Genomic DNA, 21,804 nt, shown 5'->3' with positions numbered 1-21,804 from the left:
GCTCATATTCTTTTTCTCATCAATCTCTACCCTCATATACTTCTTCAACATGCATATCTCAAACCCTCAGTTAGTTTACTTATTTACTATAATATTCTTCCACTTCATGTCAGTCTCCCACAACTATAGCAAAGGCTTGATCCTGACACTGTCCCGCAAATGCACCACTTCCTTGTTCATGAACTTTGAAAGTCCCTTATCTAGTCACAATCTATTGACTTTACTCCTCTCTCTTGGTCTTCCAATGTCAAACCTTGCTTCTTGTCCACACTGTGGCCTTCAATACCTCAATTCTCTCCAATACCATCAACCCTGAACTAGCCAGACTTTCCTCTTCTCTCTATTTTGACCTTTTGGCTAATGAGTTGGACTTATAGATTGTCTTCTTCTCCTGAGTCGTTTGACCATTTTTGTTTAGTGTGGTCTGCTAAGCTACAGCCATGGATCACTTCCACCATCTGCTGCCTTTGCTTCTACAGATGATGAGCTACTAAATGAAAGTGGAGAAAAATCATATAACCATTCTAACTAAGATGTGCTACAAATTTATGTTATATAACCTTAACTGGGTTCTTGCCGCTTCTAGGCAATCCTTTTAAACATCCCTATTTAAGTCACTATCCCACTTACCACAGCAGCTCTTCATATCTTTTCATTCTTTCTTAGACCTTCTATGGCTGAACCTCTCCTAATCTCAACAGCTGAAAAGCATCATATTTTACTGAAAAAATTGAAGCCATTCATCAGATGCTCTCTCTGTGTTCTCTTTATATCATTCAGATGCCTTCTGCCACTATCTCTTTCTTACCCATTTCACAAGAAGTAGGCCCTCCTCCTGGCCAAAGCAAAACCTCTTCTTGTGGGCAGCTGGGTAGCTCAGTGGATTGAGAGCCAGGCCTAGAGACGGGAGGTCCTAGGTTCAAATCCGGCCTCAGACACTTCCCAGCTGTGTGACCCTGGGCAAGTCATTTGACCCCCATTGCCTACCCTTACCACTCTTCAACCTATAAGTCAATACACAGAAGTTAAGGGTTTAAAATAAAAAAAAATTTTTTTAAAAAATCCTCTTCTTGACCAAATGATACCATTTTGTCTCATTTTCAGCAGACTGCTATCTCTATCTAACTCACTTTCTCTCACTTATCTTCAATCCCTCAATTCCTTGAGAAGGTCAGCTTACAAGAGTTGTCTCCACTTCTTTTCCTCTCACTCTATTTTTAACTCTTTGTAATCTGGTTTCTGACTTCATCAGTTAGCTGAAACTACTTTCTCCAAAGATACCAAGGATCTTTTAATTTCCAAATCCAATAGATTTTTCTCAATCCTCTGCTTTGATCTCTCTGTTGCCTTTGATATTACCACTCTCTTCTCTTTGATACACTCTTCTCTCAAAGTTTTTGGGATTCTACTCTCTTATTTCTCTTCCCACTTATATGATCACTCCTCAGTTTCTTTTTTCTGGATCTAGGTTAGGACTTCTAACTATGGTTATCCCATAGGGCTCTGTTCAAGGCCCTCTTCTCTTCTTCCACTATATTATTTCACTTGGTGATTGCATTAGCTCCCACAGATTCAATGATCATTTCTATTCTGATGCTCCTCAAATCTGCCTTTTTAATCCTAAAAACGTTTCTCCTGATTTCTGGCCTTGCATGTGCAATAATCTATTAAACATCTCAGACTCAATGTCTTGTAGACTAACGGTGTTAATCTCATGGCCAAAGCCACTTGTCTTCTTCCATTCCAGTCCACCCTCCCACTCAGTGCTGAAGATCTTTCTAAAAGCACTGATCCAATTGTATCACCTCCCTACTCAATAAAATCCAGTGGCTCCCAATCACCTTTAGAATCAAATACAAAATACTCTATTTGGCATTTAAAAACACACAAGGTAGTCCCTTTCTACCTCTTCAGTTTTCTTATACCTTACACATCTCAACATACTCTTCAATTCAGTGACACTGGCCTTATTGTCGCTCAAACAAGATACATCTCTAAGTGTCAACTGTTTTCTCTGACTGGCCCTCTTGCCTCCAATGCTCCAAGCTAAAATTCCAAACTCTAAGGAAGCCTTTCCCAATCCCTCTTATTCTTTTTTTAAACATTTATTAATATTTATATTTTAGAAAAGTTAACATGGTTACATGATTTATGCTCTTACTTTCCCCTTCACCCCCCGACATTCCCCCCTCCCCTGGCCAATATGTATTTACACTGGTTTTAACATGTGTCATTAATCAAGACCTATTTCCAAATTGTTGATAGTTGCATTGGTGTGGTACTTTTGATCCCCAATCATGTCCTCATCAACCCATGTATTCAAGTGGTTGATTTTCTTCTGTGTTTCCTCTCCTGCAGTTCTTCCTCTGATTGTGGGTAGCATTCTTTACCATAAGTCCCTCAGAATTGTCCTGGGTCATTGCATTGCTGCTAGTACAGAAGTCCATTACATTCTATTTTACCACAGTATATCAGTCTCTATATACAATGTTCTTCTGGCTCTGCTCCTTTCACTCTGCAACAATTCCTGGAGAACATTCCAGTTCACATGGAATTCCTCCAGTTTATTATTCCTCTTAGCACAATAGTATTCCATCACCAGCATATACCACAATTTGTTCAGCCATTCCTCAATTGAAGGATATACCCTCATTTTCCAGTATTTTGCCACCACAAAAAGCGCAGCTATAAATATTTTCATGCAAGTCTGTTTATCTATGATCACTTTGGGGTACAATCCCAACAATGGTATGGCTGGATCAAAGGACAGGCATTCTTTTATAGCCCTTTGAGCATAGTTCCAAATTACCATCCAGAATGGTTGGATCAGTTCACAACTCCACCAGCAATGCATTAATGTTCCAATTTAGCTACATCCCCTCCAACATTCATTACTCTCCCCTTCTTTCATTTTAGCCATTCTGCTAGGTGTGAGGTGATACCTCAGAGTTGTTTTGATTTGCATTTCTCTAATTATTAGAGATTTAGAACACTTTCTCATGTACTTATTGATACTTTTGATTTCTTTATCTGAAAATTGCCTATTCATGTCTCTTGCCCATTTATCAATTGGGGAATGGCTTGATTTTTTATACAATTGCTTTAACTCCTTGTATATTTGAGTAATTAGACCCTTGTCAGAGTTTTTTGTTATAAAGATTTTTTCCCAATTTGTTATTTCCCTTCTGATCTTGGCTACATTGTTTTGGTTTATACAAAAGCTTTTTAGTTTTATATAATCAAAATCATTTATTTTACATTTTGTAATTTTCTCTAACTCTTGCTTGGTTTTAAAATCTTTCCTTTCCCAGAGATCTGTCAAGTATACTATTTTGTGTTCACTTAACTTATTTATAGTTTCCCTCTTTATATTCAAGTCAATCACCCATTCTGAATTTATCTTGGTGTAGGGTGTGAGATGTTGATCTAAACCTAATATCTCCCATATTGTTTTCCAAATTTCCCAACAATTTTTGTCAAATACTGGATTTTTGTCCCAAAAATTGGGCTCTTTGCGTTTATCATATACTGTCTTGCTGACATCACTTACCCCAAGTCTATTCCACTGATCCTCACTTCTGTCTCTTAGCCAGTACCATACTGTTTTGATGATTACTGCTTTATAGTATAGTTTAATATCTGGTACTGCTAGGCCCCCTTCCTTCACATATTTTTTTCATTATTTCCCTTGATATTCTTGATCTTTTGTTATTCCAAATGAAATTTGTTATAGTTTTTCCTAATTCGGTGAAAAAGTTTTTTGGTAGTTTGATAGGTATGGCGCTAAATAGGCAAATTAATTTGGGTAGAATGGTCATTTTTATTATGTTAGCTCTTCCTACCCATGAGCAATCAATGTTTTTCCAATTGTTTAGATCTAGTTTTAATTGTTTGGAAAGTGTTTTGTAGTTGTTTTCATATAATTCCTGTGTTTGTTTTGGTAGATAGATTCCTAAGTATTTTATATTGTCTAGGGTGATTTTAAATGGTGTTTCTCTTTCTACCTCTTGCTGCTGTGATGTGTTGGAAACATATAGAAATGCTGATGATTTATGTACATTGATTTTGTATCCTGTAACTTTGCTAAAGTTGTTGATTATTTCTAATAGCTTCTTAGTTGATTCTCTAGGATTTTTTAAGTAGACCATCATATCATCTGCAAAGAGTGATAGCTTAGTCTCCTCATTGCCTATTTTAATACCCTCACTTTCTTTTTCTTCTCTAATTGCTACTGCTAGTGTTTCTAGTACAATGTTAAATAATAGAGGAGATAATGGGCATCCTTGTTTCACTCCTGATCTTATTGGAAAGGCTTCTAATTTATCCCCATTGTACATGATGCTTGTTGATGGTTTTAGGTATATACTGTTTATTGTTTTTAGGAAAGGTCCTTCTATTCCTATACTTTCCAGTGTTTTCAATAGGAATGAATGTTGTATTTTGTCAAAGGCTTTTTCAGCATCTATTGAGATAATCATGTGATTTTAGTTTGTTAGATTGCTGATATGGTCAATAATGTGGATGGTTTTCCTAATGTTGAACCATCCTTGCATTCCTGATATAAATCCCACCTGATCATGGTGGATGATGCTCATGATCACTTGCTGGAGTCTCTTTGCTACTATTCTATTTAATATTTTTGCATCTATGTTCATTAGGGAGATTGGTCTGTAGTTTTCATTCTCTATTTTTGATCTACCTGGCTTTGGAATCAGTACCATATTTGTGTCATAAAAGGAATTTGGTAGGACTCCTTCTTTGCTTATTATATCAAATAATTTGTGTAGTATTGGGATTAGTTGTTCTTTGACTATCTGATAGAATTCACTTGTGAATCCATCAGGCCCTGGTGATTTTTTCTTAGAGAGTTCTTTGATGGTTTTTTCAATTTCTTTTTCTGATATGGGATTATTTAGGTATTCTATTTCTTCTGCTATTAATCTAGGCAATTTATATTTTTGTAAATATTCATCCATATCTTCTAAATTGTTATATTTCTTGCCATATAATTGGGCAAAATAGTTTTTAATGATTGCCTTAATTTCCCCTTCATTATAGGTGAGGTCTTCCCTTTCATCTTTGATACTGTCAATTTAGTTTTCTTCTTTCCTTTTTTTAATTAGATTGACCAGTACTTTGTCTATTTTATCTGTTTTTTCAAAATACCAGCTTCTAGTCTTATTTATTAATTCAATAGTTCTTTTACTTTCAATTTTATTAATTTCTCCCTTGATTTTTAGTATTTCTAATTTAGTTTTCATCTGGGGATTTTTAATTTGCCCGATTACAATTTTTTTGAGTTGCATGCCCAATTCATTAATCTCTGCCCTCCCTAATTTGTTAATATATGCACTCAAGGATATACATTTCCCTCTGAGTACTGCCTTGGCTGCATCCCACAGAGTTTGAGAGGATGTCTCATCACTGTCATTCTCTTCAATGAAATTGTTGATTGTTTCTATGATTTCTTCTTTAATTAGCTGGTTTTGGAGAATCATATTATTTAATTTCCAATTAGTTTTTGATTTGCCTGTCCAGGTGCCCTTACTAATTATTATTTTTATTGCATTCTGATCTGAAAAAGTTTCATTTATTATTTCTGCTCTTTTCCATTTTTTTATAATGTTTCTATGCCCTATTACATAGTCAATCTTTGTGAATGTGCCATGTGCAGCTGAAAAGGTGTATTCCCTTTTGTCCCTATTTATTTTTCTCCACATATCTATTAAATCTAATTTTTCTAGAACTTCATTCACCTCTCTTACCTCTTTCTTATTTATTTTTTGGTTTGATTTATCTAGATCTGAAAGAGGAATATTTAGATCTTCCACTAGTATGGTTTTACTATCTATTTCCTTCTTGAACTCTACCAGTTTCTCCTTTACAAATTTGGATGCTATGCCATTTGGTGCATACATATTGAGCAATGTTATTTCCTCATTGTCTATACTGACTTTTATCAGGATGTAATTACCTTCCCTGTCTTTTTTAATCATATCTATTTTTACTTTGGCTTTATCAGAAATCATGATCGCCACTCCTGCCTTCTTTTTCTCATTTGAAGCCCCAAAGATTTTGCTGAAGCCCTTTATTTTAAACTTGTGTATGTCCACCTGCCTCATATGTGTTTCTTGTAGACAACATATGGTAGGATTTTGGTTTCTTATCCACTCTGCTGTATGCTTCTGTTTAATTGGTGAGTTCATCCCATTCACATTCAGAGTTATAATTATCAGTTGTGTATTGCCCAACATTTTGGTATCGTCCCCTAGTTCTATCACTTCTTCTTACACTATTTCCTTTTAAACCAGTGGTTTGTTTTAAGGCAGTAACCCTTGTCCCCTCCTTTGATTTACTTCCCTTTTTACCCCCTCCCTAATTATTCCCCTCTTTTTATTTTTAAGGCCTAATGAATTCCCTCCCACTTCTGCTCCCCTCCCTTTTTTGATCTCCCCACTACCCTGCTCCCCTTGGTTTATTCCTTCTGACTTTCTCAGTAGGGTTAGATAGAGTTTTATATCCCAATGGATATAGCTACCCTTCCCTCTCAGGGTTAATTACACTGAGAGTAAGGTTTAAATATTTCCTCTTAATTCTCTTCCTCTCCTTCTTATAATAGTATTCATCCCTTCCCCTTCCCATGCCCTCTTTGGGTATAATAGAATATCCTATTTTTCTTATTCCTTCAAGATTCTCTTGGTGTCCTCTACTATTCACCCCCCTCTTTCCCTCCTGCCCATATCATCTTAGACCATTTAGTATTCCAACCTCTCCCTATGAATAATTCTTCTAATTATTATAATAGTGAATGCTATAATGGTGAACAGAGTTCCTTACAGAGTATACATAACATTTCTCCACATAGGAGTACCAATAATTAGATCTTATTGAAGCTCTTAAAGAGGCAAATTTAAAAAATATGAGTTTTCTTACTTTCCCTTCTGTTTCTTATTTACCTTTTCATGTTTCTCTTGATTTTTGTGGTTGGATATTGAACTTTCCATTTAGTCCTGGTCTTTTCTGTGCAAATGCTTGGAAATTTTCTATCTTGTTGAATGCCCAAACTTTCCCCTGGAAGAATATAGTCAGTTTTGATGGGTAAGTGATCCTTGGTTGTAAACCCACTTCTCTTGCCTTTCTGAATATCATATTCCAAGACTTGCTGTCTTGCAATGTGGAGGCTGCCAGATCCTGTGTGATCCTGATTGGTGCTCCTTGATATCTGAATTGTCTCTTTCTGGCTTCTTGTAATATTTTTTCTTTTACTTCGAAGCTCTTGAATTTGGCTGTTATATTCCTGGGGGTTGTCTTTTCAGGGTTCAGTGCAGAGGTGATCTATGGATCCTTTCAATGTCTATATTGCCCTCTTGTTGTAGAACTTCAGGGCAATTTTGCTGAATAATTTCTTTTAGTATGGAGTCCAAATTTCTATTAATTTCTGCTTTTTCAGAAAGACCAATGATTTTCACATTGTCTCTTCTAGGCCTGTTTTCTTGATCTGTCAGTTTCTCATTGAGATATTTCATGTTTCCTTCTATTTTTTCAGTCCTTTGACTTTGTTTTATTTGTTCTTGCTGTCTTAATAGATCATTGGCTTCTACTTGCCCAATTCTTGTCTTTAGAGATTGGTTTTCTGCTATAAGCTTTTGATTTTCCTTTTCAGTTTGGTCTGACCTGTTTTCCAGCTGTTTGATTTTGGTCTTGAATTTGCTTATTAATTCTTTTGATTTGGGGGCATCTTTTTCTAATTGCCCAATTCTAGCCTTTAGAGACTGGTTTTCGGCTACAATCTTTTGGTTTTCCTTTTCAATCTGGTCATTTCTGGTCTTTGATTTACTTGCCTCACTTTCCAATTGTGAAATTCTGCCTTTTAAAATGTTATTTTCTTGCCACATCTCTTCCATATTTCTCATGATCTCAGATTTGAACTTTTCAATACCTTGTGGCCCATTTTCATTGTTTTGGGAAGGTTTGGATATGGTTACTTATTTGTTCTCCTCTGCTGTTTGCTCTGTTGTCTGGATTTTTTCTGTGTAAAAGTTGTCGAGTGTTAAAGGTTTTTTCTTCATCTTTCTCTTCTGGTTTTCCTGATGATTCTGGCTTGCCATTGTAAGCTGAGTTCCCTCTCAGCTTTATGCTCGTGCCCAGAATCTGTCTGCGCTCTTTAGACTCCTGAGATCTGAAGTCTAGTTGTTCTGGGACAAGCCTCCTGGTGGTCTCCTTGCTCGTTCTTCTGCCTGAAGCTCCTTTAACAGTCTCAGGGAGCTGCTTCCGCAGTCAAGCACCTCTCTGCACTGGGTCCCCACTCAAGGTCCTCTCCTGCATGCCTTAGTCCACACCTTAGCTCGCGCCTGTGTTAGCCCCTTCACCTACGCCTCAACTCAGGGTCTGTGTTCAGAATCCGTGAGTTCTTTAGCCTCTTGGGGGGTCTTAAGTCTTGCTGCTCTCAGGAACAAGCCCTGGTGAGCTGCCAATGACTTAATGGGTGCCCCAAACTTGCTCTGACTCTTGTGAGCTGGCTTTGGTGTTGTAGGTGGTGTGGGGTGGGGGAGGGGGTTGCTCTCCTCGTGTTTTTGTGAGAGCTGTTTCACCCCTTTATAGCATGGAAATGCCCCGATTCCACATACCTTCGATGCTGCGCCCTGTTGTGGGTTCTCTTCTTTCCTATGGATTTGTTTTTATGTCTTCTTGAGGAGTCCTATATGCGTGGGTTAGGAGAGGTCAAGCAGCTGCTTTTTACTCTGCCGCCATCTTAACCTCATCCCTCTTATTCTAGTGCCTTCTTTCTATTGGTTATTTCTTATTTATCTAGCGTGTATCTTATTTTTATGTAGTTGTTTGTATGTTGTCTTCTCCATTTGATTGTGAGCTCCTTAAAAGCCTTTCTTCATATTTCAAATATTTAGGATAGTGCTTGGCACTTAGTAGTTTCATAATAAATGTTTGCTGATTGACTAATTGACCAAAATGGCCAAGATAAATTAAAAAAAATCTTACCATCATGATTTTCTTTAAAAAAATTATATAAACATACATATCTATGTGTAATATGTAATATATACTTCTATGTGTAATATGTAATATATACACGCAATATATGTATATACATTTGTATATATACATTAGTGCATTAGTATATATGTATACATAAGCATGAATTTATGTATTATTTTTGTATATTCATTTGCATATCACTTAATTACAGACATATTGTGTACATCAATATATTTGTGCCACTTTGAATCCTTATCTTGATGCAAGAAAGGGAGAACAAAGTTATTTTTCTGTACTTACCTCATTATATACAACTGAATTCCATCTGGCTGGAGGTGGATGACTCGGGACATATCCTTTATTGCTTGTGACAATTTATGTAACTGTTGAATTAGGAATAGGAGCTTAGTTTTTAATATTAGTAAGTGATTCTTTTATATAATTTTGTGTAGCCCCTTCTGCTCTTCAAAATAAAAATTTGGGGAATATTTTAGAAATTTTTGCTTCCATGTAAAATCTGTATTGGATTGCTTACCATCTCAAAAGAGAGGAGAAGGATGGGAGGTAATAACAGAAGGAAGGTGGGAAGAATAGAGAATTTAGAACTAAAAAATTTTTAAAAGGACATTAAAATTGCTTTGATGTTTAATTGGGGAAAATTATTATTTTTAAAGATAAAAAAGGGGCATTTAGGTGGCTTATTGTCAGGCCTGGAGACAGGAGATCCTATGTTCAAATCTGGCCACCAATACTTCCCAGCTTGTGTGACTTGTAAGCAAGTCACTTAACGCCCATTACCTAGCCCTTACCATTCTTCTGCCTTGAGACCAACACTTAGTAAGGATTAGAAAAAAAACAATAAAACTCAGGTTATATATAATAGACAATAATAAAAAAAAGAAAAAGAGAAAATTTTACTTCACAACTTTTACAAGGTTTTAGGATACAGAAATAGATCAGTTTTACAAATGACTTTCCTTAAGAATTGAAACTCTTTTTCCTGAGGTTAGTCAAAGGACTGAAACTCAGAAGGATTTCAGAGCAATTATCCTTGTTGCCCATTTCAACACTGTCAGTTAAAATAATTTATCATCTACCTTGTACTTTCCATTATCTACCAGATTATCTCATCAACTTTTAAAATAAGCAAAAAACTCCATATCCTTCATAAGCTAATAGAAATTGTTATTTTTTCTCAAAAGTTGACAAAAACCAGCCTGAACTTGTTCAGCTGCTGGGCACCTAATTTATTCTCATCAGCTAAATTGAAAGGAAAACTCAGCAAATATGCAAATACTGTTCTTTGGGGTTCTCAGGTACTAAAAAATATACAAATGAACAAACATTCTAAATATTATTTATATTAATAAACTTTATACATATATAGAGGCAGTTTGGCAAAAGACAAAGTGTCTGGCTTGGAGTCAGGAAGGTCTGAGTTCAAATTCTATGTCTGACAGACAGTATCTTCATGATTCTGGGTAAATGTGCTTCAAATAACTCCCTAAGACTGATCAATGGAGTGCAAGCCATATTGGTGAAAGGAAGTCCCATGCTGAGATTCCCTTAGGCTGAAAAATATTATATTTCCATTGTGTGTATGTATACATATATGTATCCACATCAATGACAAAGATTATATTTTGGATTTGTTTATAACCAGTGACCTAAGAATATCTTTTAAATAATCAACAAAAAGATAATATCACAAAATAATATTTAACCTTTCCAAGTCCATCTCTACCCTGAAGTATCTCAGTCAGTCTCTTAAAGATTGTAGAGTATTTGACCCAAGCCCAGTCTGCTCCAGGACACATAGATCTGTGCTTCCTTCTGAAAGTCAAGAACTAGAACCATTTTTCTATTTCAACTTGTTATACATAGGTAGGGGAGGATTTAAATTATACTTATTTATTAGTCATCTTAAGAAGGTGGTTTTCTATATATCACAACTTGTTTAGCCATCCCCCAATTGATGGACATCCTTCAATTTCCCATTCTTTGCCACCAAAAAATAACTAACTAAATAAAATATAGCTATAAAAAAATGCAATGATCCAGATCAATTCTGAGGACTCAGGACAAAGAATGTATCCACCTCTAGAGAAAGAACTGTTGGAGTTGGAATGCAAATGAAAGCGTATGATTTTTCATGTGTTTATTTGGGTTTACGTTTTGGAATTTTGATTTTATAAGATCAGTCACTTGCAAAAATGAACAATATGGAAATATGTTTTGTCTGGTAATACATATATAACCCAGATTGAATTGCTTGCCAGATCTGGGAATGGGGAGGGAAGGAGAGAGGGAGAAAATTTAGATCATATAACTTCAGAAAACTTATGGGGAAATCTTTTATTACACATAATTGGTAAAAATAAATTAAATTTTAATTTAAAAAAAGATGGTTTTTGGTGGCACACAAAGAAGAATATAGTCATTTGTAGATCAAATAGGGTCCCTTGTTCCTGGGAAGAACTGACTATGGAATACATATAGATTTCATTAGTGAATGGAAAAACAGAGAACATCAGACTTTCAGGGAGTGTGAAGAATGGGGAAATTCATTGTCAGGAATAGTAAATGATAATTTAGAAGAGCAAAAAAGGACAGAAGGAGGGAGTTTGTGTTTTTGGAAAAAAGAACTAGTCATCAAAATGTCTGTATTTTTACTGACTACAAATTAACTGGCTTGGCTAAAAAAAATACCCCAAACACAACTGAATACAATCAACATAAATGTCTCATTACTCCCCAACATGATCCTTCTATTACATCCAATAAATATTCTTTTCACTGTCCCACAAACTTTCTTTGTATACTTTCCCCTACATCTGCTCACACAATTTCTTCACAGATCTCTAGAATGTCCTTTCCTCTTCCCTCAGCTTCTTCACATCTCACCTCTTTTTCAAGAACCACTTGGAATCTTACCTCTTCCTCAAAAACCCAGTAGGCTTTTCTAAAAGTTTTTCTCTTTTAAGTAATTTTGTTTAATCAGTGCAGTATCCTTTCTTCCCCCAAGCTAAACCTGTCCCTTTCAAGCTTATTTCTTGCTTTCATAATCTCTAATATCCAGAATTGGTCCATTATTCCCCTCTCCAAGCCCTGCCCATCCTTTTACTAGTAATTTCCACTATTTATGGCTCTCAGTTTCATGGATCCTTATTATTTTCCTCTTGATCTCTTTTCATATCTTCTCTTTATTTGAAATCTGTCTTTTCTCTTGAGCATATATATCTCACAAACCTTTCTAGTCATGGCTATTATTGGCATTTCCAAAGGATGACCACATTCCCAAACTCACAAGATTAGCAAGAGAAGTTACCATATTAAGTGCTTCTCATTGTTTGTGTGGAAAAATATAATTTAATATGAAAGATATATGTGTATATATATGTACATATATAATAGACATCACTGTATAGGATTTAATTGTAATGAAGCAGAATGTGCACATCCCTACTAAATTCTAAGGACCAAGGCTCAGGGTTTCTGTTGAGAAGCTAGTATCCTTGACAAGGCAGACAAAGCCCAACCAGGACATCCTGACCAGATAAGGAACTCCAAACCTCCCCCATTTAGCAGTGCTGCTGATAACCTCTGAACTCCAAACATCCTCAGCTGAAGATCTGGCAAATAAGATCCAAACCACGTGTCCAGGCCAATTCTGCTGACCACTCCAAACTGGTCCTGTATGAAAGGAAGTGCTTTGTAACTTAGGATCAGGGCTTGATTCTTTAGTAGGATCTTGCTTTTATTACTTATTTTCTTACTATGCTCTATCTTAAATAGCCGTTCAGATTTCCTATGATACTTGATATGAAGGTTTATGATTTTAATAGAATATGAATTATTGTTTTGACACTTGCTTTGGACTATCACTCAACATCTTCCAATCCTTGCCACTATCATCTATGAACTTCCAGAATACTTTCATACCTTTCTTCTTTCTGGAATATCTTTAACTTTTCCTTTAAGAATTCTTTCCTTCTCTAAATATTCCCTTCATTTTGCTATCATCCTATCATTCTCATTTCTCCCTCTGTCAGCATCTTAGAAAGGGTAATATATATCCAGTGATGTCGTTGTCTCATTGCTCACTCATTCTTTAAACTTTTGCAACCTACCTTCTATTGTCATGAAATCTCTTGGAAAACTGTTTTCTTCAAGATCATCAATGGTCTTGTCATCCTTGAATCCAAAAGATTTTTCCTCAATACTTTTCCTTAACAACTCTAATGAAACATTAGTTTTAATCACCCCATCTTGGCATTACCCCCTCTTTTTGCTTCTGTGTATTTTCATGGTTGTCCTCCTACTTCTCTTGAACTACTCTCCATTTCCTCTTCCTCTTATCATCCTTTAAGTGTGATGTTTCTCAGTTTGGACCACTTAGCTTTTCCTCTTAGCTTATCCTCCATAATCTTACTTGACTATATACTAAAATACAGACCTATCATTCAAAAAAAGCTCAAAAAGCTACAGTGGTGTCCCATTGTGTTTAAGAAAAAATGTCAACTTTTGTCTTTGGTATTTAAAATCCTTCACAGTTTAACTCCAGTCTTAATTTCCAGCCTTATTACATATTATTTCCCTTTATGCACTCTATGATTCAATTTGTTTCTCACACACATCGTTAACATCTCTATGTTCTTGTGCCATATGTCCCCCAGTCTGGAATGTACTCCTTCCTCACTTCTGCCTTGTAAGACTTCGAGGTTTCCTTCAAGCTCAGCTCATGTTTCCCCTCCTACATGATGTTTTTCCTGATTTCTGCTCCCCTGTCTGCTAGTGTCTCTGCCACCTTGAAATTACCTGTATTTACTTTTATATTTTTATTTACTTACATGAGTGTATGTTGTTTTCCTATATAGAACATAAACAAGAATCAAGGCCATGACTTTCATTTTTGTTTCTGTGGTACTACAGGCCCTTAAAAAAGTGACTAGCACATACTAGACACTTTAATTAATGCCTAATGAGTATCAATTGATTGATTGACACATCTTTGATTCTTCCTTTTTCTCCAACCCTATCAGTACTTCTGTTGCAATATTATTAACATCTGTTTTCTTCTCTCTAATCTTTCTAACCTGGCTCAGGCTAAATGCTCCCACCTGGTAATCCCTGATTCTGACCTTTTTTATATTTCAACATATCCTTTTAATTTATCATAGTTTGTTTTTTTTAAACCCTTGTACTTCGGTGTATTTTCTCATAGGTGGAAGAGTGGTAAGGGTGGGCAATGGGGGTCAAGTGACTTGCCCAGGGTCACACAGCTGGAAGTGGCTGAGGCCGGGTTTGAACCTAGGACCTCCTGTCTCTAGGCCTGACGCTCACTCCACTGAGCTACCCAGCTGCCCCAATTTATCATAGTTTTTAAAAGCTATACACCTCCAAATAGAGATCTGATGGACTCAGATTACATGTAGAAGCAAATTTTTTAAATTTGTTTTTCTTAATTGTTTTCTTCATTTTTTGGAAATATGGCTAAACAGAAATATATTTTGATGATTTCATATGTATAATGGGTATTTTATTTCTTGCCTTCTTAATGGGGAGAGGGTGAGGGAATGAAAGAATTTGGAAGTGAAAATTTGAAAAAAATGAATAAAAATAATTTATCATAATTTGTATGATATTTTTTCTTAATATAATCCTTTACCCTTATTAAATTATTAAGCTCTTTGAGGGCAAGTTCTGTGTCTTGTTCATCTTTGGATGCTTCTATCATCTAACACTATGGAAATAAGAAATTTACAAAACACCCTAATACTTTAGTGCTTAAGTGATATAAAAGATATTAAAAAAAGATATAAAAGAGATATAAAAAGAGATAAAAAAACACACATGTGATGTGTGCTAGGTAAAAGGAAAACATTTTTAAAGAAAGGATAGGGAAGAGGCACAGGGATATCAGAAAAATGCTTTATAGAATGGGAAAAATCTTAAGTATAGGGTTTGTTGTCAGGTAAAAGAGGATGAATTGTTTGAGGAGATAAAGACATTCTCTTTCTCTCACCTTTAATCCTTACCTTCTTCCTCTTTCCCCACAAGGCTGAAAATATGCCCAGGAATATTGTGTCCTTGGAAACATTCATGTTTCCCTTCTATAACTTCAAGCTATTGCCCAAATCTCTTCACTTGTTCACAGCAAAATTAGAAGATAATTGTTTACATTTACTGCTTCTGTTTTCTCATTCTCATGTTTTCTCATGCTCTCTCTAGGACTGCTAAATCCAACGGCCATTTCTCAGTTTTCAGCTTGCTTGACTTCTGCAGTTTCTGACATTTTCCACTATCTCTTCTCTCTGGACATGCTTTCCTCTCCTGTCTTCTGAGATATCACTATCTGGATTTCCCCCACAATTGCATGAACATTTGTTGTCAATCTCATTTCCAGTATCATTATCCTTCTTCTACCTCTTAAGTATGAGTAGTTCCAAAAGCTCTATCTTGGGCCTTCTTAAATCCTTTCTTTACATTCTCATTTGGAGATATCGTTAGATCTTATTGGATTTAATTGATTGTCTCTACACAAATGTCCAAATTATATATCTCTCTCACTTAGCACAATGCTGGTCCATAGGAATTTCTTTCCTTCTCTTCCCTTTCCTAATGTTTCTCTTGTCCTCCAAATGTCTTTTGAATATTTCTATATGGATGAACCATTGGCTTTTCAAGTTCAACATGTACAAAAAAGAACCTACCTTTTCTCCCCAAATTCAGGCTTCCTTTAAATTTTCCTATATCTGTTGAGAGTATCACTAACTTTCCAGTCACTCAAAGTCAACTTTGATCCTTTTTCTTTCCCTTGCTATCCATATCCAATTAATTGTCAACTCTTGACAATTTTCCCCACATCTCTCACATCCATCTCCTTTGAAGTCATGAAACTTTCCATTCTCTCACCTCTCTAAGCTATCCCAAAATAATGTCTTAGGTAATGTGGTACATTAGAAAGTACATTATATTTTAAATCAGACAACTGGGTTTTAAATCTTGGATTTGTCATTTACTAGCTGTGTGACTTTGGGCAAACCACTTAGATTTTCAAGGCCTAATTTTCCTCATCTATAAAAATGTATTCAAATGTGCCTTCTATCTTTAAATCTATGACACTATGAAACAGTTTTTTTTTCTTGGCAGCCTACCACTTAGAATCTTCGATTATTTGACCTCAAGCTACCTTTCTAGATATTTCATGTTGTTCTTTTCCTCATTATGTACTCTGTGTTCCAGAAAAACAACCTAATAGCTATTCCATGAATTAGGTATGCCATCTCTCAATGCCTTCATAAAAATTATCTCAAATAGTCTCCTTACATCTGCCTTTTAGAATAATTAGGTTCCTTTGATCAACCAATAAACAAATATTTAATAACCACCAATTACTTACATTAGTTAGTGCCAGCTCTGTGCTAGTGCCTGATGAATAACATAGTGCTAGAGGGTACAAAAACCACCTCATTTGACATCTTAACTAGACGAGAACCCATCAGTCAAAAACCTAGACTATGAGAAAATCTTTTGAAAGCTAAGATGAAGTGAAATCCTTTGATGAAACATTGACTTTGCTACATGTGTTAATTCTCAGTAGATAGTTATAGTAGGGAAACATCCAAGTGGGGGCACATGCGTTATCTATCACTAAACATACAACCAACTTCCCAAAGCTACCCTGAGAGTCTTGAGAGAATGCAGTAGTCAGACTCTGGAAGCTTAAACCCATTAGTGGGAGTTGGAGTTTGTTATAGTAACCTCAGAGAACAGGAGGGTCCCCTTATCTACAGTTTCACTTTCTACTGTTTCAGTTATTCCTGGTCACCCAAAGGCTGGAGGTCTGTCTGAGAAGCACTAGAAGTCCCCTTGGGGCTTCTTCCTTCCACTTTCACTTTTTAAGGTGTTGTTGTTGTTGTTTGTTGTTTGTTGTTTGTTATTTGTTGTTATTGTTTGTTGTTTGTTGTTGTTGATGATGATGTTGATGGGGTGGGATGGGATGCAATGCCACTGAATATCAAGCTGAGGAATATATATATATATATATGTATATATATATATATATATATATGAAGGTCAGCAGGTATTTGTTTATATCCATGGTTGTTTCAGTCATCTCCAATTAGGTCTTGGAATGTACTCCTTATGGATATTGGGTGGGGGGAGTCTACTGTATGTTATAAATAATTCCTAATATAAAGCCATTGGGCAACTAGGTGGTATAGTGGATAGAGTGCTGGGTTTGCAGTCCAGAAGATTTATATTCCAGAGTTCATATCTTGTCCTCAGATACTTACTAGCTGTGTGACCTGGGGCAAGACATTTAAGCTTGTTAGCTTCAGTTCCTCATCTGTAAAATGAGCTGGAGAATGAAGGTGCAAATCACTCCAGTATCTCTGCCAAGAAAACCTTGAATGGAGTCACAAAGAGTTGGACATGACTAAAAATGACTGAATAACATTAAAGCCATTGTAGTCTAACAATCCCTTTGCGAGGTATTGATGTTCTCTCCATTTTCAAATTGTTTTCTATTTGTTTATCTGTGTACAGGTTACATACGCAATATAAAATTCTTTAGGGTAGGTGTTATTTCATTTTTGTCATTACGTTTCCCAGTATTTAGCAAAGTTCTTCTCATACAATATGGCATTTTGTACTTTTTTAAAAATTAGGTTCCATTTACCACTTCACCTGCTATCTGATGGTGTAATTCCCTAAAAGCTTCCTTATTGCCCTCAAAAAGGCAGAACTTAAACTTAACTACCTAAAGTGCCAAATTTAAGATCTTATGAGTTTATACCTAATGTATCTAATGTTACTATTTCTAATGATAATGTGGCTTTTCTTGGAATAAAAACAATCTTCTTAAAAGCTACAGAGTTCATGGATACTCTTCATAAATGAAGAAAGGGTGAATTAGATGTGTCTTTTTTAATTATAAAAGTTTTAGTAATTTACTTTTTCCTGACTAATTTTTTCTTTATATGAAATCTCAAAATTCATGTTTGATGAAGGAAAATGAACAAGGTTATAAATGTAAGCATACTTATCTGAGAAAAGGAGATTTAAAACCACATATTATTTGCTGTGCCAGCTCAATGGTTGCGATCTAAAAATTTAATTCAACAAATATTTATTTAGCACTGTACTAGGCTCTGGGGATATGAAGATGAAAAGGAGGATAATCTCTACCCTCAAGGACACAAAATGCTATAAGAAATTTGGGAAAAGAAAAATTAATTTTACCTAGGTTGAATCAAGGAAATCTTCAGAAGTAGCAACCGAATTGAGCCTTGAAGGAAGAGAAATATTTCCAAAAGCAGATGTAGAAGGTGTATGTTCTATACAGGGGGGAGGAAGAACCTACTTAAATGGATGAAGCCCAAAAGGGCAAGACGAGATCTGGCAGAAAGCTAATCTTGCTTTTTGGTTGGAATGTAGAGAATGTGAAGGAGAATAGTTCAAAATGCAGCTGAGAGGGTAAGTTGGAGCCAGATCAGAAAGTGTCTTAAAGGGTAGGACAAAAGGTTTTTATTTTATCCTATAAACAATGTGGAGTCCCTGAAGGAGTGAAAGGGTCAGCTATAAAGTAAGAAGATTGCTTTGACAGCTGTTTTAAGAGAGTTCAATTAGAAACCATTAGAATAGACCAGGTAAGAAATAATGAAAGTTATTAGAGTGGTGACAATATGAGCAGAAAGGCAGAGATGGATGTTGTGGGAAGCCAGTAAGAGAATAGATAAAAATCTGAGACTCACCTTTTGACCCCTTTTGCGATCCTTGTGATTTCTTGTTGAAAAGTATTGTGACCTTATTGAAAAGCTTTAAGTTCCTATCAAACCTAAATTTAAAGGGTTAACACTGTTAACACAGCAAGGAATGCTGCTGCCTGTTATAGCCAAGGCTTCCCAACTTGGCTTTCTGATAAGAACCTAGTCAAAATTCAGCTTTGGCCTTGGTCTATTCTGAAGCCAATGTTTTATGTTTTGATGTGATATAATTTGTAACTTCTGCTCATCTGCAAAGTTTCAGGGGGGTTTCTTTTGTGTGAAATGAGTCTTGGAATATATATAATAAACTCCATGCTCCTGGAGCCAGAGCTGGAAGCATGAGGTAAAAGACAACTCCCTTGTCCAGTCCTTATTTCCTTATCAACTAAACTGTCCTTATCAGATTATCAGAGATGATAAAGAGATCTCAACAGGATGTGAGAAATATTATAGATGAAATATGTGGTGTGGGAGAGAATCAAAGATATCTTCAAGGTTTTGAACCTGGATAATGAGGGATAAGGCAGTGCCAGTAAGAGAAATAGGGAAACTGGGAAAAGAGGCAAGTTTAGGAATAAAAATTAATTGGCTTAATTTTGGTTGGACATGTTGAATTTCAGGTACATTTGGGGTATTCTGCTGGAAATGTCCAACAGGAAGTGGAAGAGGTTCTTACTGTGTTATAGAATTATAGAACGTTAGAAGCAAAGGAGGCCCTCATCTGGGCCAGCCAAAACCATATTTTTCCTATGAAGAAAATGAGACCCAGAGAGTTGGCATAACTTGTTCAAAGTCAAAAGCAGCTGAGCTTGAACCTAGATCTTTTGATCCTCAAGCCAGTGCTCTTTCCATGACTATATTGCCTCCCATTTGTCAGTGACCTATCACCAAAAAAAACCACTTGTTTCCTCTCAGTCCATAGTACTAGAAGTAAGAGTATGACTTTTAAGGATAGCTGTTATTAGACAGTGAACAAATATTGATAGCTGTTATTATTTTTTTACTTATCAAAGTTACTTGAATGATGAGGAACTCATTTCCTTAGTAAGGCTTATCTGGGAGGCAACTAAACTCTTCCTGGCTTCATCTATTTAGCTTCTTCCTGCCTCTCTACCTTTGTGTATGGACTCTTATTCTTCCCCTCTATTTCCTCCTCATCATAGTCCCAGTTACCTCCACTGCTCCCACAAGCTTATGCAGATTCACATTGTAGAAGGATATGGAAGAGTGTGCTTCTGTGGGTACTAACCTCTCTTCTCCTGGGATTGATGGAGCACTTTGTATGTGCAAGGAACTTTGCTAGGCATTAAAGATAAAAAGACAAAGCCAAAAAACAATCCCTGCCCTCAAAAAAGGGATTCCTTTTTCCACTGGATAGAAAAAAAACCATGGATACAAATACACTATAACTTGAGGAGGGGCACAGCTTGAATAAATAGGGGATAAGGAAATTTTTTTTTTAGGAGAAACCATCTCAGTAGTGCCTTTAAAAGCTTCAAATTTTAAGTGGGAGTGCAGGTAGAAAAGGTGCTGATTTCTTGGAAAAGCAAGTAGGTCAGTTTGGAGAGAAGAGAGAGAATAATATGAAATAGATCTGAAAATATATGGGTATGATATGAAATGTCTAGAGAAATACACTAAAAGCAGTCTGTGAAAGGCTTATAATGCCTAGTTGAGAAATTTTCATATTATTGTAAAGCTAATAGGAAGCCACTGAAGATTCTTTGGCAAGGAAGTGATATGCATGAACTCATGCTTTAGGACAATTATTGTATAGGAGATGGATTGGAAAAGGGGGAAAGCTAGAAGGGGGAGCCACTTAGGAGGCTATAGTAACAATCCAGTTAAGAGGTAATAAAGGCTGTGTGAGAAGATACTCTGAATTTTTGGATATAAAAATCAATAAGGCTTGGCATTTGATTGGATATAGTGGTGAGTTTTGAGGGATAGTGAAGTATACAGGTTTATTCTGAGGTTATATATATATATATATATATATATACAATAAGGTTATGTGTGTATGTATGTATATATATATATACACACAGAAAGCTGCCTTCAAACAGAAAGATCATAGGTGATCAACAGGTACTATGTAGGAACTAATTTCTTTTCTCTGACAAATCAAATATTCAAATTTTCTTTGTCTTCTTAGACTCTTATTGACAAGGAACACCCTGTACCCTAATTTCAACATGTGCATAACTAAAATTCTTCTTTCCTCCCAAATCTTCTTCTTATTGCATTTTTTTCTTTCCCTGCACTACTGTTTATCCACTCTCCCATGTTCACAAACTCAAGAGATTTTCTGCCCTTCACCTCTCATATTATCTGACTTTGTGACTGCATTTGGGATTTTCTTGGCAAAGATACTAGAATGTTTTGCTATTTCCTTCTCTAGCTTATTTTACAGATGAGGAACTGAGAGAAATAAGAGTAAGTGACTTGCCCAAGGTCACATTAATTAGTAAGTATCTGAAGCCAGATTTGAATTTAGGAAGAGGAGTCATCCTGACTTCAGGCCTGGTCCTCTATTCACTGTGTTACCTAGCTGCTTCATATGTACAGTGCTAATTCCTATGAATTCTACCCCTGTAAAATCTAACATCTGTCTTGTCTGTCCCACTACCAGTCTTTATTGGACTGAACTACTGTAAAAGATTCCTTATATATCTTTCCACTTTTACTACTGGTCTTTTGTAATCCATTCTTTATACCGTTACCAGAATAATATTCCTTTACCCATAGACAGAGCTGAAAGCATCCCCTTTTCAAAAACCTTGAATGTCTTCCCCTGGCTTTTAAAGCCTTTTGCATTCTGGCATAATGGAGCTTTTCTAAGACAATACCTGTCATCAATGAGTTTTAGGGGAAGCTGATAAAAGTATAAGGGCCTGTGCTCCCCAGTCTTTGAATTTTGGTTTCTTTTTTCATCCTTAAGGAGATTTCTGGCTATGAATTTCATAGGTGCAGGATAGAAAAAAATTGGCATCTGTCCAAAGTCTGTTTTGAGCTTTCCTTTTGATCACTGCTGCTG

Source organism: Gracilinanus agilis, chromosome 2, assembly GCF_016433145.1.
Source record: "Gracilinanus agilis isolate LMUSP501 chromosome 2, AgileGrace, whole genome shotgun sequence".
In the NCBI taxonomy this organism is placed as follows: domain Eukaryota; kingdom Metazoa; phylum Chordata; class Mammalia; order Didelphimorphia; family Didelphidae; genus Gracilinanus; species Gracilinanus agilis.
The sequence above is the reverse complement of the archived record's forward strand: the minus strand, read 5'-3'. Positions refer to the sequence as shown.